This window comes from Aegilops tauschii, chromosome 6 (genome assembly GCF_002575655.3).
Source record: "Aegilops tauschii subsp. strangulata cultivar AL8/78 chromosome 6, Aet v6.0, whole genome shotgun sequence".
In the NCBI taxonomy this organism is placed as follows: Eukaryota; Viridiplantae; Streptophyta; class Magnoliopsida; order Poales; family Poaceae; genus Aegilops; species Aegilops tauschii.
Genome location: NC_053040.3, coordinates 2309790 through 2317341, shown reverse-complemented (window position 1 = coordinate 2317341; position 7552 = coordinate 2309790). Strand labels below are relative to the sequence as shown.

Genomic DNA, 7552 nt, shown 5'->3' with positions numbered 1-7552 from the left:
GGCGAAGGATGAAGACGAAGGTCCAGGTCTTCTGATGGCCGAAGTTTGTGATCTCGTGGAGCCTAACAAGCGGGAGATCAAGGCAAATTTGGCGAAGCAGGAAGACGAACGTCCATGTCTTCTGATGGCCAAAGTTTGTGATCTTGTCCAAACGGTGGTTGTGAAACCAAGCCGGAAGGTGCTACTTCATGAGAAGAAAGTAATACCGAAGTTATCTGGAAGCCAGAACGTGTCGTGGTATCTAGACACGGGTGCCAGTAACCACATGACGGGGTGCAAGGAGAAGTTCCTCGAGCTGGAATATGATGTTCAAGGCTCGGTCAAGTTCGGTGATGGTTCAAATGTGGAGATTTGCGGGCATGGTTCTGTCCTCTTCGAAGGTCTCATAGGAGAACATCGCATACTCACCGGAGTGTACTACATCCCACGGCTTTGCAACAACATCATCTCTGTCGGGAAACTTGACGAGAATGAATGCAAGGTGATCTATGTGGCCCTATCACCCCAGCAACTCGAGCTGCTCCAGTTGATGCACTCGAGCTACTCCATGGTGATCTATGTGGCCGTATCACCCCAGCAACTCGAGCTGCTCCAGTTGATGCACTCGAGCTGCTCCATGGTGATCTATGTGGCCCTATCACCCCAGCAACTCACGGAGGAAAGAAGTATTTCTTCCTAGTGGTAGATGACTACTCGAGATACATGTGGGTCGCTCTCCTACGATCTAAAGATGAGGCGTTTGAAGCGTTTAAGAAACTGAAGGCTGCAACGGAGATGGAACACAAGCTGAAGGTTCGTGCTCTAAGGACAGATCACGGCGGAGAGTTTACGTCAAACGAGTTCAACGACTACTGCGAGAAGATTGGCATAAAGAGGTTCCTCACGGCACCTTATACACCGCAGCAGAACGGGGTTGTTGAAAGGCGCAATCGAACCGTCGTTGACATGGCGAGAAGTTTACTCAAGAGCAAGAACTTGCCGGGGACTTTTTGGGAAAAGTTGTCTCGACGGCGGTCTATCTTCTCAACCGGGCTCCAACGAAGGCAGTGATCGGCAAGACTCCGTATGAAGCAATTTACGGACAGAAGCCGAATGTGTCTCATCTACGGACGTTTGGGTGTGTGGCACATGTGAAGTCGGCGGAGCCACATCTCTCAAAGCTTGTCGATCGTAGCACCAAGATGGTGTTCATCGGATACGAGAGGAGTTCCGGCACCACAGCATACCGCTTCTACGATCCACGAACTAAGCGTCTACGAATTTCACGCGACGTTGTGTTTGAAGAAAACCAGCATGGAATTGGAGCGCAGCAGCCAACGATGCTCCAAATGGTAACATATTCATAGTTGAATTTCCAGCTAATGATGATGTAGGGGAGGACGTCCAAGTGGTTGGCAAGACGCCCAAGGTGACCACAATGGTAGTGATCATCATGGTGCCGACACCAACGACGACGTGCATGGGTCGCAAGGTGATAGCGACAACGACGCGCAAGACACGGGTAGAGATCTCGACAGTGAGATCGACAACGAGGCACATAGTGACTGTGACGCCCCCGATTCGACCGTACACTAATCATGCACGCAAATGTGTACGACCAAGATCAGGGACTCACGGGAAGATATCACAACACAACTCTAGACACAAATAAAATAATACAAGCTTTATATTACAAGCCAGGGGCCTCGAGGGCTCGAATACAAGCTCGATAGACAAGAGTCAACGGAAGCAACAATATCTGAGTACAGACATATGTTAAACAATGATGCCTTAAGAAGGCAAACACAAAAGCAACAACGATCGAAGAGGCAAGGCCTCATGCCTGGGACCTCCTAACTACTCCTGGTCATCGGTGGTCTCCAGGTAGTAGCATCCGTCGGTGGTGGCATCTGGCTCCAAGGATCCACCAGCTGGTTGCATCAACCAGAAAGAAGAAGGAAGGGGGAAAAGGGGGAGCAAAGCAACTGTGAGTACTCATCCAAAGTACTCGCAAGCATCAGATCTATACTAAGTATGCATTGGTATCAAATGGAAGGGCTGTATCTGTGGACTGAACTGCAGAATGCCAGAATAGAGGGGAAGGCCTAGCCTATCGAAGACTAGCATCTTCAAACAGCTCCAAGCATCTTGCATCATGTAGAAGAGTAAAGAATAGTAGTTTAATTATCAAGCATGTTGTAGCAATAATGCCTAGAGATCCTTCCTCGACTCCCTGCGAGAAAGCAATCCCGGAGCCACATAACTTAGGTATCCATTTCTAGTTGTATTAGATCAAGATATAAGTCTGAACGTCCATTACCGTGGACACGGTATTCGAATAAAGATCTTCCATGCATGGGTGCACCACGTTACCCAACACGCTCGATCACTCTGGCCGGACACACCTGTCTGGGGTCAATGCCCGACCTCGGAAGATCAACACGTCGTAGCCCTACCTAGGCTCAGTAGAGAGGTCCCTGCCAGTCTACATCCTAAGCACTCCGGGGTCTGGGCCCATCGCCCGTTGCACTCCGGGTCGTTGCGAGCAGGGCGGACCAGGCTCCACCACTACAGGATGGTGCCGGCCCAGCCGTGCCACAATGCTAAACTGGACGTCTGACAAAGCTTCAGCTTATACTGCGACGTCGAGGCCCATATCTATTCTTGCGTGGTGGTTAGTGCGTAAAGGCCAAAGGCCAACTCAGGACAAATACCCAAACCTGTTAGTGCATTGGGGGCTCGCGGAGACGAGCAGAGACTCACGATAATGTGACCCCGTCTCCCCGTCTTGAGGAAATACGGCAAGGGCAAGCCTAGCCCACTCGAGGGCTGCCTGACTTCCCGGCCGTGCCTTGTAACCATCTTGTGGGTGCTCTCCGGGCCCGCCCGACTTTCACCAAGGTCTCCAGTAAAGTCAAGGTAACCGTGTGTCCAAACATCAAGGGGAAAACCCAAGGAATCACCCTCAGAGGATTCCACTCGATGTAATCATCAAGGTGAACGTAAGAGGGACCACCCTCGAGGTTCACACTTGAGGTGTTGAACGACAGAGCCGTATCGGGAATGGTGTAAGAGGAAATCACCCTCGATGACCATGACCGAATAGCTACACTACAGAATTATCATCAAGAGTGCGTTATGAGGGATCACCCTCGGCACTCGATAGTAGTTCTGCAGAGTCGAGCAACAAAAGGGGCGTGATGTGATGTGAGGTGTCGGGCTCTGGTCGTCGATCACGTAGATCGAGTCGTCGATGATGAAGCAGGGGCAACAAGGACAAGTGGGGGTCACTGATGGATCACTATCCAACCTATACTAAGCAGTTTAGGATAAGCAGATAAGGTACAGCAGCAGGTACAAAAGCAGGCTATGCATCAGAATAGGAGCAATCAATAACAGTAGCAAAATCTAATGCAAGCATGAGAGAATGGAATGGGCGATATCGGGATGATCAAAGGGGGGCTTGCCTGGTTGCTCAGACAAGAAGAAGGGGTCATCGTCGACGTAGTTGATCACAGCGGCATCAGCGGCAGTCTCGGGGTCTACCGGAGAGAAGAGGGGGGGAGAAACAGTAAATACATAGCAAGCAAGAGCATAACAGGACAACAGGCAGAGCTAGACGTGTTCTAACGCGGTGCTACACGTTACCGGCGAAGGCGGATAACATCCGGGAATGTTTTCCCAGGTTTAGCATTTTCGGACAGATGAAACGAAGGGGAAAAGTTGCATGTTCAGGTAGTTAGGGGCATGTGGCAGACGAACGGATCGCGTATTCGGATTCGTCTCGTTGTTCTGAGCAACTTTCATGTAGAAAAGTTTTTCATCCGAGTTACGGATTATTTTATATGTTTTTTCAAAGATTTAAACAATATTCTGAAATTAGTTTTAATTCAAAAATACAGGTTAAATGCTAGGTGCACCCAGCTCTGTGTACACAACAGTGTACCAGAAGCTGACAGGTGGGCCTGGGGGTCCCAGTTGACCAGTCAACGTTTGACTGGTCAACAGGGGGTGGGGCCGCCTGTCAATGTCACATTGACTTAAACTAAACAGATTAATTAACTTAATAGATGATTAGGTTAATTAAGTCAATATAATTACGTTAATTAATGAATTTAATAATTAATTAACATATTTTAATATATATTTTTGTTTCTTTTTTGTTCTAAAAAAGGGGGGGTTGGGCCCCATCTGTCACTGGCTCAGAGCCATAGCGGGGTGGGCACGGGCACGCGGGTGCCAGGGCGCGAGCACCCGTGGGCAGCCGGCGGAGGCCACGGCGAGGCCTGGCCTGGCGCACGCGGCCGGCCGGAGCTGGCTTGGCCGGGGCCAGGCAGCCGGCGAGCGGGGCTGCAGGGCAGGGGCAGCGCGGCGCGTGGGCGGAGGACGCAGGCGAGGCGCGCGGCAGGTGAAGGAGCGACAAGCCGCAGCGGGTAGCAGCAGAATAACAGCAGCGACAGCAGTGGGTAGCGCGGCGGCGCACAAACGGCGGCGGCGAGCGGCGACAGGCAACGGCGACGCGGGGCGCGCAGGCCAAGGCAGAGGAGCGGGAAGGAGGAAGAGGGGAGCATGCTCACAGCGGAGCGTAGGGGAGTGGCAGTGGGCTTGGGGTGGCGATGTCGAGGGCGTCGGCGTCGGGTGGCGGCGACGTCGGGGCGGTGCCGACGACGACGGTGTCGGGAACGCTGGGGATGGTCGAAGGCGGAGACGGGCGGTGCTGGCAAATGGCGACGGCGAGGCGGACACCGGGCGTCGAGCGACGGCGATGGGCGTCCACGGGCGCCAGGGGCAGGGCGACGCAGTCGAGTCCCGATCCAGAAGGGGATCGGGGGAGTGGGGGGAAGTACGTGGGGAGTGGGGAGATATTTTCGGGCTACGGTGAGGGAGTGGGGGGGGGGGGGGGGGGGGGGGGGGGGAGGGTTATGCAGGAGGGTGAGGGGGCCTTGTGGGTCGGCCTGGGGGTTACGGGCCGAGGCCCAGTGAGGGGTGGGGGCCTCTCCTCTTTTCTTTTTCTTATTGTTTTATTTGCCTCTGTTTCCTATTTAAAAGAGCTACTGAATTATTTTTGTTAAATGTGGCACTTTGCACAAAAATAGATTGGAACAAAGTGAAGTTGCATAAAAAGTTTGGGGTCAAAAGGAGTTGGCTAACCATTTTTGGAAATTGGAAAGGCCAATTTAATTATTGTTGGACCACAAGATAAAATCCTAGGGGCACTTTGGGAACTCAAATGAGGTTGGTTCCAACATGAAAAATATCCAGGGATTATTTGCCACACTTTGAACATTTTAGTTTTCATGTTTGGCAATTTGAATTTTGGACTGAACCGGTTTCGAACCAACGTGAGTTTAACAACAGTAATCATGATGATGTGGCATCATTAGGAGGGAATTACTGTACCTTAATTATCCGGGCGTCACAATTCTCCTCCACTACAAGAAATCTCGTCCCGAGATTTAAGGGGGAGTAAGGAGGGAAAGACTCGGGAAGGACGGAGCTCAACACAAGGTAGGTACTAGGGGGCTATCTTAGTGAACGTGGCATAGAGGCATCTCTCGAGTTGGAAATTTAAGAAAGTCATCGAGAGCAAGGTAAGAAGGTGCAATAAGAAGTTTCAACCGGGTAGGCAATTGTTTGATGTCTGCAACAGAGTGCGAAAGAGGCTCAGAGCATCGAGAATAAGTATTGCATTTGATACCAGAACAGATCACAAGGAAGATGGCTCGCGAATTACATGCGAAGCCAAGCCCGAGGGATAACTTAGAAAACAATGATGTATAGGAGAGTCAGGTTTCGATCCTGTGGAACTGTGGGTTATGGGCCCACCATGTGGGTTAAAAGCAGGAAGGGTGCTAACATTTTGTACGGTTAAGGTAGCAAGGCATGTCAGAGGACAACCTGTCAGTTATGTTGGCAACAACGTTGGTACCAAGGGCGAGGGACGAAGAGAATGTTGGGGAACGTAGCAGAAATTAAAAAATTTCTACGCATCACCAAGATCAATCTATGGAGTAATCTAGAAACAAGGGAAGGGGAGTGCATCTACATACCATTGTAGATCGCTAAGAGGAAGCGTTGCAAGAACGCGGATGGAGGAGTCGTACTCGTAGCGATTCAGATCGCGGTTGATTCCGATCTAAGCGCCGAACCACGGCGCCTCCGCGTTCAACACACGTGCAGCCCGGTGACGTCTCCCACGCCTTGATCCGGCAAGGAGAGAGGGAGAGGTTGGGGAAGACTCCGTCCAGCAGCAGCACGACGGCGTGGTGGTGATGGAGGAGCGTGGCAATCCTGCAGGGCTTCGCCAAGCACCGCGGGAGAGGAGGAGGACATGGAAGAGGGGGAGGGCTGCGCCAGAACTTGGGTTGCTGCCGCCCTCCCACCCCCCCACATATATATAGGGGCAAGGGAGAGGGGGGCCGGCCCCCTCAGATCCAATCTGAGGAGGGGGCGGCGGCCAGGGGGGTTGCCTTGCCCCCAAGGCAAGGGGGGCGCCTCCCCTTAGGGTTCCCCCAAACCCCCAGGCGCATGGGCCCTGGGAGGGAAGGCGCCCAGCCCACTAAGGGGCTGGTCCCTCTCCACATACAGCCCATAGGGCCCTCCGGGGCTGGTGGCCCCTCCCGGTGGACCCCCGGAACCCTCCGGTGGTCCCATTACATTACCGGTGACGCCCGAAACTCTTCCGGTGGCCAAAACGGGACTTCCCATTTATAAATCTTTACCTCCGGACCATTCCGGAACTCCTCGTGAAGTCCGGGATCTCATCCGGGACTCCGAACAACATTCGGTAACCATGTATATCTATTCCCTATAACCCTAGCGTCATCGAACCTTAAGTGTGTAGACCCTACGGGTTCGGGAACCATGCAGACATGACCGAGATGTTCTCCGGCCAATAACCAACAGCAGGATCTGGATACCCATGTTGGCTCCCACATGTTCCACGATGATCTCATCGGATGAACCACGATGTCGGGGATTCAATCAATCCTGTATACAATTCCCTTTGTCTACCGGTATGGTACTTGCCCGAGATTCGATCATCGGTATCCCGATACCTTGTTCAATCTCGTTACCGGCAAGTCTCTTTACTCGTTCCGTAACACATCATCCCGTGATCAACTCCTTGGTCACATTGTGCACATTATGATGATGTCCTACCGAGTGGGCCCAGAGATACCTCTCCGTTTACACGGAGTGACAAATCCCAGTCTCGATTCGTGCCAACCCAACAGACACTTTCGGAGATACCTGTAGTGCACCTTTATAGCCACCCAGTTACGTTGTGACGTTTGGTACACCCAAAGCATTCCTACGGTATCCGGGAGTTGCACAATCTCATGGTCTAAGGAAATGATACTTGACATTAGAAAAGCTCTTAGCAAACGAACTACACGATCTTGTGCTAGGCTTAGGATTGGGTCTTGTCCATCACATCATTCTCCTAATGATGTGATCCCGTTATCAACGACATCCAATGTCCATGGTCAGGAAACCGTAACCATCTATTGATCAACGAGCTAGTCAACTAGAGGCTTACTAGGGACATGGTGTTGTCTATGTATCCACACAT

At 51.9% G+C, this 7552-nt stretch overlaps 1 long non-coding RNA gene across 1 annotated transcript; it reads right to left on the bottom strand.

Annotated features, from left to right (window-relative positions):
* Positions 1-1638: 1638 nt before the first annotated feature.
* On the bottom strand, positions 1639-4843 carry LOC141025266 (uncharacterized). Its single transcript, XR_012186753.1, has 3 exons — positions 4557-4843; positions 3447-3521; positions 1639-1910 (listed from the first exon to the last, which is right to left on the bottom strand). It is a non-coding gene; the product is annotated as an uncharacterized lncRNA (long non-coding RNA).
* Between the last annotated feature and the right edge of the window lie 2709 nt (positions 4844-7552).